Source organism: Haemaphysalis longicornis, unplaced genomic scaffold (assembly GCF_048455015.1).
Source record: "Haemaphysalis longicornis isolate Haplotype H1 unplaced genomic scaffold, Haemaphysalis longicornis Haplotype H1 scaffold_13, whole genome shotgun sequence".
NCBI classification, from domain to species: Eukaryota; Metazoa; Arthropoda; class Arachnida; order Ixodida; family Ixodidae; genus Haemaphysalis; species Haemaphysalis longicornis.
In genome coordinates this window covers 34,756,727-34,767,728 of record NW_027526233.1, presented here as the reverse complement: position 1 = coordinate 34,767,728, position 11,002 = coordinate 34,756,727, and the positions used below count along the sequence as shown (strand labels likewise).

At 47.9% G+C, this 11,002-nt stretch overlaps 1 pseudogene; it reads left to right on the top strand.

Annotated features, from left to right (window-relative positions):
* Positions 1-5,479: 5,479 nt before the first annotated feature.
* On the top strand, positions 5,480-10,676 carry LOC144164170 (uncharacterized; annotated as a pseudogene).
* Positions 10,677-11,002: the final 326 nt, after the last annotated feature.

Sequence of the window (11,002 nt, the reverse complement as noted above, 5' to 3'; positions counted from 1 at the left end):
TAAACCTGTCTGTAAGGTATGGGGTAAATGATGTACATTCGCTAGGTGATTCTTTGTAAAAGATACCTTTGCTGAATTTTTTGTTACCAGATTCCTGGAATATAAAGTAAGGAATTGCTGTGAACTGCCTCAGGTTGGCCATGTTGAGGTCTTGTTATCAAGAACATCGAGTCTAGTTGTGTTGTACACTTTGAAAGGCTAAAAAATGTTTGCTATGCTGATGGAGTCGTCGTGACGGTTTGTTCTACGTTATTCAAATTGGTGAAGAAAAACAGTTCGTGTGCATGAAACGTACTGAAAGAAAAAAAGGCAAAGGTCTTGCATCTCCACAGTGGGTCGCCCGGTTTGAAAATTGCAGGGAACAGATATAACGTCAATATTGTGTTTTGGGCAAAACCAAGTTCAACCGCATTTTTCACACATTCGAAGAAAGGGCCGAAAAGAGTTCTAGAAAAATGGGCCGAGTATTCAGATGTTGTCCAAAGCATAAAAGCCTGTTGGCGGCGTGCTAGTCAAATTTTGTCAATTCCATTTCCCTCTAGCGTTGACACTTTTACGTAAGTGATACGGTCGATGCTTAAATTCTCACTTCCGAGAAAATGACAATTCTCTTAACAGGTCACCTTGAGGCCGTCATTCGACACACTGCTGAGAGTTCGCTTGTGTACCTCCGCTATGTGATACATCTGTATTCTTTCGGCTCGGTGACCAAAAGGCGAGGGAAGTTGCGTAAGCAAATAAAATCCGGGAAATATCTGATTAGTGACTTAGCGCTCCGTCCTTCTTGCGGCTGGACTGAGGACTCCGTGGAATCCTATGTCTCGTTCTCCCGACTCGTCTCGTCGTTTTTGCCACCGTCGTGAGTCTTGTAAATCTCGCGTCTGCTCTCTCCCCTCTGTCGTATGTCGATGAACGTGGCGCACGAGAACGTGCTCCTGTGCAGGTGCAGATGCTTTTAGCGGGTTTCAGTTTTCATGTTTTGAAGCGAAGCTTTTTACCTCTATCCCCCAAGGGTACGGTTGCGACCGTTGGTGTCAGCAGAAAACTGACGCGAAAAAATAAAAGAAGTTGCTGGCACCGCCGGGAATAGATGCTGAAGCGAATAGGGAAAACGGAGTGAGAGCCTACTGTCTTACAAAATTGAGCTAAGACCCCTCAAGGAGACGGTATAGACGTTCACCTCCTTCATTGCCGCTGAATGCCACCTGGGGCGGTATTCTCGAGTTTTGTCCCTTTTGCGTCCGTTTCAAAAGCGTCCCTTTTGGCGAGCCCTGATTGGCTAAAAGCAAATAACCGGAAGTGACGTAACGCAAGCGCGGCAAGCCTACTGTTAACGCTCACTGCTTAACCGGAAGTACGTCACGATGAAAGGGACGCAAAAGGGACGTTTTCAAAAGGGACAGTTACGAGAATACCACCCCTGATAAGGTCACGCGACCTTTCGCCAGCTGCGCGCCCCGACCACGTGGCGCGTAGAGGCTGTAGGATTAGTGGAGCGCAGGACGTAAACGTTTCTCCCGTCTCCGCGTGGGCCCGACGGAGGTGACGAGGTAGGCAGCAGAGACAAAAGAGAAGTGACATCGTTTAACACCGGGTTCGAGCTACTTTCCATTTTATAAAAAGAGAGGTTCCACTTATGCGCTTCACCAATACACCTCAACCACCCTACATTCACGGATGATACATTGATTTGACATTAACGAACAATATCCGTATGAAGGAATAAAGCGTGTGGCTACGTGCGTTTCACTTGTCTTTGGTTTTCCTATTTCCAGATACACGTGGGTGAATTCAAGTAACGTTGCAGACATTATCCTTGTGGGTGTGGTTTACACTTCCCTTTGCAAGCACCTTCAAAGGGTCAATTGGCACTTATTTTTAAGCTCGCGGGCTTTATATTTGCAATTTTGCAATAAAGGTTTAGTCGTGGCTCAGCGCTATATTTGGGTTTTCCTACCGTCGGCGCCTCGTTCTTTCTGAGCTGTGATGGCTGCGGAAGGCTGGCGTACGTTTTATGAACGAGTACGAACGCACATCTGGGGTGGCAAGATGAAGCTCAATAACGTGATATATTCCTGTTCCCGTGTCGGAGAACTTGCTATTATAACTATGAACAGTACTTGCAGATCTGGTTGAAATTCAAATCAAGATTTCCAAAGTTTTCGTTCGCTCTGGAGGGCGAAACCTCCACGCGGAATATCGTTTGGGCGAATGGGCACAGCAGGCAGGTAAGAAGCTACACCAGTTATACTGCGGATGCCATATATTTGTCCAAGGAAGTCAGTATCACGATTCGTGCAGAACATAAAATCAAGCGCATGCTAAAAAGAATTTCTGACCACCCCTTCCAAATTGTGTTGGCAAAGAATTTGCAAACGGCAGCCCATTTATTCAACCTGCGTTAGAGTTTTAATGAACTGAGAAAACCGTGAGCTCTGACAAGGCTATCGTTTTCTTAGGATAAGTCATTGTCGAGCACAATTGCTGGAACCGACGACCGCGATTTCTAGACGCGTGATTGAACAAGTTGCCTTTAAATTTAAAGATTTATTGCTAATGACTCTTGAGTCTTAATTGGTGGTTTTCGTTTCGTTGTTTTTTCGCTGCCGCCTATATTTTTTGGACTGCAAGTCGACTGTTAAACATTTCGTTTCACATGCTCTGTGTTATTTTTGTTGTTTGTTGCTACCTGTATGTCTTGGTAATTCAAAAACTGCAACTTTCACCTCCATTTTGACTGCCGCTTGTACTTTGGTTGTTCCTTCTTTAAAGGTAAATAAATGATGAGTGATGATGATTCAGCAGTTCGTCCATCCGAAGTTGCTCGCCAGTTTCTCTCAGCCCACTAATGCATGACGCCAGCCTTCCCTCTTCTCTTATAAGTACTATACAACAGCAAGTGACCGACACCCCATGATCTGTCCAACATGCTTACGTGATCGCTTATTGCGTCGGTGCCGAGATTGCCCTGCGTGCAGCTGTTCCTCTCACTTATGTGAACAATGCGCATCCCCTCCCGTTGCCGGGATTCTCCCCTAAGCGGCAACCCTCGCAAGACCCATCGTTCAAGCTATCCTAAGCCTGCACATCGTCCCGGTCGTGCCGGGACAGTACGATGAAGCCTCCGGAAGTCATCAGTACGCGAGGATTTTGCCGGTTCCGTCCGTGGCGCAAAGGTAGCCGCATGCATGGTTTCAACCTCCACGCGCAACTAACGGTGTGTACGCGCGAGAACCGTCCCATCTGCATTGCCTGTGGAATTGCCGTAGATGTAGCGTGTTATGTTGCCAACGTAGGGCCGTCATAGCTGCACGGCATCATTCCTGGATCCAGCAGTATGTTTCGCCGTAGCAAAATCAAGATTATCCTAATAGGTTTGTTGTGACGTCCTACTTTGGCGATTTTTATGATGCGATCAACCATCACCCGCAATCTCCTACACGCCGCTCCTCGTCGCCCATCCTGCGGCGCAACTCGGCTCACAAAGAGGGAAACGAGATGCAGGAGCTCCGAAGCAAAAGCTGCATCATCGTCGAGCAGTCGAAGACGTAACCTTTTACCCAAGAACGTCATAGTAACCACCAACTGCGTAGCAACGCATGCGTCATGAAGATTTTGACACCGCATTTTTGCTTCAGCGGATTTCATTAAATCCATAGGTTCGTGCACGACGTGCTGCTCATCTAAGACAATATCCACATGATCGAGCTCATTGCCCTTTCGTCACGCCATCACGACGTCATCTTGCGGTCTGATTTCATTTCACGTCATAACTAGGACGGCAAGTTTAGGTAAATGTCCAATTTTCCACTTGTTCCGCGTCGAGCCTGGTTAATATTTAGGCACTGATTATTGGCAGGGAGCAATCTAAATAATATTTTGTTGTTCCTTTGAGTGCCTTCGTTGACTGTAGAGTCCTTTTAGTGCCGAAAACACCTTTTTTATATGTGCCTCGTTTGGCTCTTCGAGTCGATGTTCTCTAAGAACTGCTCTCGCTACATAATCCTGCTGCTGGGTTCTTTTCACACGCCGTTTGCCTGAAAAATCCCCGAGCCGTACTAAACACACACAGAAACGTAAATCGTGCATGAGCTCCCGTCACTTCGACTTCGCCACATCGGCCGATCCGCTAGAGGCCCATACGCAGGGACACCTCACCCAACTGCACGGATGTCAACCCGGTTCACATGAACTGTTGTGCTCTCTGTATTCTCACTCACTGTGTCCGCGGACTAACGGAGAAAACTTTCGCTAACGGAAGCCATCCTTTGAAACGGAATAGAAAACAAGCAACGAACAAAATAAGCGCGACGCCGCCGCGCACATGCCAATCAAGGTCAAAGACGCCTCCTAGAGGAAAATGACGCGCAAATCTGACACAAAAGTTTTACGGTGACGCCCCGAATATGTGTGCAAGCACCCGCCGATCACGTGTGCACCGCAGGCCGGCAAGATGCTGCACTGGCAGGACGAAGAAGAAACTAAAAACGGAGATTAAAGTTATGAGCACCTCAGCACTAATCAAGTACCCTAGTCGTTATAGCCGTCATGAACTGTGCCGCGTAATCTTCAAGAGCTTTGGGAAACCTGGCATTGAGGGAAGTAGTTGCAAAGAATCTTCCGTGCTGCCTAATATTGGTAGTAAGTATACAGTGTGTAGTTATTGAATATTATTCCCTGTGATCATCTGCAGAATAGAAGATCTCACTATTTTGCATGGAAAAATTGCACTTCCATGGTATTCATCGGTGTTGTGAAGAATTGAGTAAGTCGTTCGGCTCTTTCTCGAATTCACATCTGCAGATAAGAAATTTTTTAGAGGCGCAGGTGTGTTTTCAAGCAGAAGTTTCGGATTCTCCTCCTTCCACCAGAGCCAGTTGCTACCCCTTAAAATACAGCATGGGGTGGAAAGCTACTACAAAACACTCGACGTTGGTAATAACCGCTTTGCAGTTGACGAAAGTGTCACAGCCCAAATTGTTTACAACACGATACTCTTGAACGTGACATGACACAATCGTGGGCTCATGTCAAGCTCTTCGTGGCAATAATTTTAGCAACTCAGAGCATGGGTGCCACTCTGTCTAAGAATTCCGAGCTCATTTCGGAGGTCCACGACAGATTCTCCACCATCCCGAAAAGACCTGTTTCTGATAGTCAGTTCTGTTCATCGTTCCGCATTCCTGTGGATGACCTCCGCTAGGGGGCCGAAGCAAGTGGACGTGTGTCACGTCGACTCCGTGAAATGTCCATTTTCTCTGGCGGAAAAAGATAATGTGCTACTGAAAAAGGGCTGTCAGTGTGTTTCGGACGTACTAAGGAACCTGTGGATACCATTTCAAGCCCGTAAGTGGACTTTGAAGGATTTTATCGTGCCTTTGTGTTCGACCAAGCCGGACGCCTCGCTAGGCCTAAAATTAGGCCCGGCACGGCGGCCGAAGGGCCCAGCGTTGGTTCACGGGGAGTCTCTAGCGGCACCATGACGATGGAAGTGAGCGTAAACGGTACAGATGTCGATCCGGCAGAACTACAAAGCTCGGACTGGGTGACGAAAGTTTCGAAACGTGTCGCGGAGCTTCAGCAGCAGCAAAAACGGGCGCGCCAGGATGGCGCGGCAAAGACGACGACCCTCAGCGGCGGATATGGGGAAGCCGGCAAGATGGCATCGGCCGGCTACAATGACAACAAGTATGGCGTCAGCGGGGGGCGCTCGCTCAAAGCGGAGGGAAGAAAGCTCGCGGAGCGCTCGGAGGCGTCGCACCTGCCGCGCCTTCCAAGCGGGGATCACAAGATTATTATCTGGCCCAGGGAGGGACTGACCCTCACCAAGCTCTGGGTGCACGTGGTTGGAGGAGCATTAAGGATTGCAGCGGCCATTCTGTGGCGAAAAGGTCAAGAGGACGACAGGATCGTTGTGAACGATAGGCAAGTAACACTAATATACAGCACGCCAAACGCGGATGATGCCAAGAAAATGTTGGCGTTGAAGTCCATAAAGCTCGACGAGAAGGAGTACCAGGTGTCCACCTACATGGCGGCACCAGAAAGCTGTGGTAAGGGAGTAGTGCACAGACTCGATTTGAGGCTGTCTGAGAAAGAACTGGAATTGGCCTTCTCACACCCGCAGAATCCTCCCATTCTTGGTGTGCGGAGGATGGGCAACTCAACCTCGGTGATCATCACTTTTGCTGGCGACTATGTGCCGAGATGGATGATCTGTTTCGGGGCGCCGATGAAGTGTTTTCTCTACAAGAAGAGATATGAAGTGTGGTATAAATGTGGTCAGCTGGGACATCGTTCCGACGTGTGCGACAGTCCACATGAAAAGTGCAGAGGATGTGGGGAGACCTCCCCGACGAATAAACACACGTGTGTGCCGAAGTGCCGACTGTGTGGCAAGGATCACCTAACCGGAGACAAGAGATGCAAGTCACTTTTCCGAACGCCCTACCTTATGAAGAAGCGACAGTGGGAAATGAAGCTGGAAGAGGAAGCAAGGAAGCAAGAAGAACGTTTCAAGTCCGACGCGGAAATTCAACGGCGCAGCAGAAAGGACTAGTTTCGAGATCGTTCGTCGAGTAAGTCCAAGAATCGCAGCCATTCGAGAGGGCGTTCTGAATCCTTCCCTCGACCTCCTTTGCTTGAGACACAGGGGCTCCACAGCAAGGAACCCCAGGACAGTGGTTGCGGAACCCAAGTAAAGCCAAAATCTGCTGGATAAAAGGTGGGTTGGGTAGATAAGGCCTCCCAGGATGCTAATGCACAAATGATCAATGCTCTTAAAGACCAAAACAGAATTCTACAAGAGTAAAATGCGGAATTACGCAAGCAACTTGATGAGATTAAAACACAACTAGCAAGTAAACCCGAGCCGGAACCGACAACACCCCGGGCAAGTAGCCCTCCACCCTTAAAGAAGAAGAGGGCGAAGGAAACAGCAGACGGGGAAAATCACGGAGCGAGAATTGTAGCGCTGGAGGCTGAAATACACTCGCTGCATGAAATGCTTCAGACGGTACTTGAGCAGCTGAAACAAGTAGGCAATGTTATTGAGCAGATGAGGGGTGAATTTGACTTTAGGGACAAGCAGATACAATGGCTTTACGAAGAAGCTCATAAACGCAAACAAGATGGCTCTGCACCACTGTAACAACACGGTTTGGCAGTGGAACTGTAGGGGTTTCTCACATAAACGGGCGGTTCTACAGTCTTTTTTGACCAATGGCGATCGACCGGAAGCTATTGCGGTCCAGGAGTGCGGGGAAAATGCTAAATTAGCGGGTTACAAATCCTATACGGGGTCTACTAACGGTACCCAAGTGGCAACCTTTGTAAAGAGAAACATTGCAACTCTGCAGCACGAGGCGGGGAATGCACAGATCGATCATGTTTTGGTAGAACTCATACCTCGCAAGCGCAAAGACAAGAATCTCTTCATCCTAAACGTGTATAGTTCACCCAAAGAGCGTAAATGTGACTTTGGCGATCTTTTTACGAAAACCAAGATTATTACAAAAAGCAGTCCGCTTTTGATAGTGGGTGATTTTATTGCGCACCATCCGGCATGGGGTTATAAATTCACGCAGGTTAAGGGTAGAAATCTATGGAATACAATTCAACAACATGGACTGATCCTCATTACAGACCCAATGAAGCCGACGAGGAAGGGAAATAGCGTATCTGCAGACACGACAGCAGATCTAACCTTGGTCGGTAATGGCGTCAAGGCCACATGGTGCAACACCGGGGAAGACCTAGGTAGCGATCATAGGATTCTAGAGGTCATAGTTGAGAATGGCCCACCGGTGGTCAGTAAGAGGAGAGTTAAGGCCACAAATTAGAATACATTTAGAAGAATAAGGACGGGACAGGACCCGATAAATAATATTAACGATTGGAGTAAGGGGGTTATTCAATCTGTTCAGGACGCCACCGAAGACATTGAACTTGGAGATGATCAGGACGTGGTTGATAGCCATCTTGTGAGTTTATGGAAAAAAAAGAAAGAGTGGGAGCAAAACATCAGCAAGAAAAAAGGTGACCGGAATCTCCGAAAGCAACTTGCTGCATTAAACAAAGAAATCGAAGAGCATGCTTTAGAACTCACGAAGCAAAATTGGGGTAATATTTGTGATCAAATGGATATGGAAATTAGCAGTGCCAGGACATGGCGGCTACTCCGACATCTATTAGATCCAGAGAAAACCAAGTCGGAGGCTCGACAGCAGCTTCAAAAGCTCGTGTATAAATATGAAGGTCCGACGAAGAAACTGTTAACGGAGGTTAGGAATCGATACCTCAGTTGTGCTGGAGTTGAGAGTCTCCCTGAGTACTCGGGCTCGGAAAACCTGGACTTGGACAGTCCCATCACGGTCGCGGAAGTGAGGGCTGAAATCAACCGCCTCAGAACCAAAACGGCTGCCGGGCCGGGTAAAATCAGCAACAGGATGCTCAGGAATCTTGACGACTGTTCCATTAATAATCTAACAACGTATATGCAAAAATGCTGGGACAAGGAAGAGGTACCGCAAGAGTGGAAATCTGCGAACTTGGTCTTGATTCCGAAGCCAGGGAAGAAGCTAAGGTTTGAGCACCTCCGACCCATTTCCATCACATCTTGTGTTGGAAAATTGATGGAGCACTTAATCCAAACTAGACTGAATAGATTCATGGAAGATCAAAACCTGTATCCTGATACTATGATAGGCTTCAGATCACACCTGTCGGTATGCGATGTCATGCTGCAGCTGAAAGAGCAGGTTATCGACAGAAAGACTGTTGATACTAGGGTAATTGTGGGCCTGGACGTCTCTAAAGCGTTGGATAATGTAAAACACACAGCAATACTCGAGAACCTTAGCGTGCTAAACGTAGGCGTGAAGACGTATAACTACGTAAGGGAGTTTCTCTCCAATCGGACTGCAACCATCAGCGTCGGAGGTGAGTCGCTCAAAAATATTAAATTGGGGAATAGAGGGACACCGCAAGCGTCCGTCCTCTCTCCGACCTTGTTTAATGTAGCGATGTTCGGGCTTCCAGGACGGCTGGACGAAATAACAAACCTGAATTACACCATATATGCGGACGACTTGACGCTTTGGGTGAACAGGGGTAGCGACGGCCAAATTGAAAGTACACTTCAGAAGGCCATAGGAATATCTTCAGAAGGAAAAATATCTTGAGCCGATCGGGTTGAAATGCTCGGCAGAAAAATCAGAGGCTCTTTTTCTACCATCTCCAAAAAGGAAAAGGGACAGTCCCCCTTCCAAGAGCTACGACATTGCTTTACGAGTGAATGGAAATGCCATTCCGACCGTAGACAGTATTAGAGTCCTAGGGCTGCGCATACAAACAAATGGCAAAAACACTGAAACTATCAGAAGACTTGAAGCGAGTACCAGCCAGACGTGCAGGTTACTTAAGCGCATTTCTAACAAGCACGAGGGGATGAGGGAGGCCGATCTCTTGAGATTGGTTCAGGCTTTCGTCATAAGTCGTGTAGTATTCGTTGCACCCTATCTGAAACTTTGTAAAACAGAGAAAGATAAAATTGAAATGATACTCAGGAAAGGGATCAAAACCGCACTAGGTCTTCCTCCGAACACCCCGACGGTAAAGCTTCTAAGACTAGGTGTATCAAACACTCTGGATGAGCTTATAGAAGCCGCCACGGTGTCTCAGCATCAAAGACTTTTGAGAAGTAAAACTGGAATGAACATCATGGAGCGCCTGGGATTCGAACAGTCTCAATTTTCCAAGCAGACTGATATCGTACCTAGACCAACCAGGAATAGACTCATGATTATACCGCTGCCTAAAAACATGCACACGGTATTTCACAAAGGCAGAAGAAAAAATAGGGCTATCGCCTTGCAGGCCAAATTTGAAGGGAGGTCTGATGTACTGTACACGGACGCTGCCGAATACGACAATAACAAGACCGCACACACAGCGGTAGTAGTTCGTGAGAGTGGAGACCCGGTTTCGTGCTGCACCGTCAAAAACACAAATGCAACTGAGGCAGACGAAGTTGCTATTGCTCTAGCAATAGCACAAACCGGTACAAGGGTGGTTGTTAGTGACTCTAAGGCAGCCATTAGGAATTATAATATGGGCAGGGTCTCTGCTGCAGCCGCCAAAATTCTCAGAGAAGGTCAAGTATCAGCAGAGCAAATTTCACTGATATGGTGCCCGGCCCACCAGGGTCTGCGGGGGAACGAGAAGCGCATGCGACCGCCCGAGGCCTCACTTACCGGTCGATCGCAGCTGACTCACCACCTCCACGCGAGGAACCCCTTCCTTCACGTGACGAATTAACGACATTCCAAGAAATAATTTCTCATTATAAGCTCGGTCGCAAGATCTATCCAGCGGGGGATAAACAGCTCAGCAAAAAAGAGGAAGTTATGTGGAGGAAATCGCAAACCGGGGTGTTTCCGAACCCTCAACTATACAGCAAATGGCATCCGGAAGTCTTTCATTCTAAGTGCACTCACTGCAATAGCATTGCGGACCTAGCCCACATGGTCTGGACATGCGCTTTCTATAACGACCCGAACAGAAATGTGGAATCCTGGGAGATCCTATTACTCAACCATAAAGCAGAAGAGCAACGCAAAGTCATCGGTCTGGCCCTGACCGCCGCCGAATCCCAAGGGATTCCGGCCGACGGTTAGGGGGTGAACGGAGGTCTAGGCTGATGCCCTCTCCCTCGTCATTTAAGACGGGTGCAAATAAAAGTTAATTCTCTCTCTCCGCCTTCCTGTCTAACGTAAAATTTATGCAATACCTGTGCTAAAAGAACTCGCCAAGGTTTTGAGCAGCAAACATTCTGGCCTTCTAGATCTAAACACGCTATGGAGTGTCCCGAAGTACTGGTGTGCTCCCGCAGCTTCAGTAGTCGTTGAGTGTTGCTTTAGTGCGCAGTACTTGGGCCACCGCTGCTGTGGTCTCCAAGCGGCAATTGGCTCGGCGTTGTAACGAGTCAGCGATGAGAAAAACG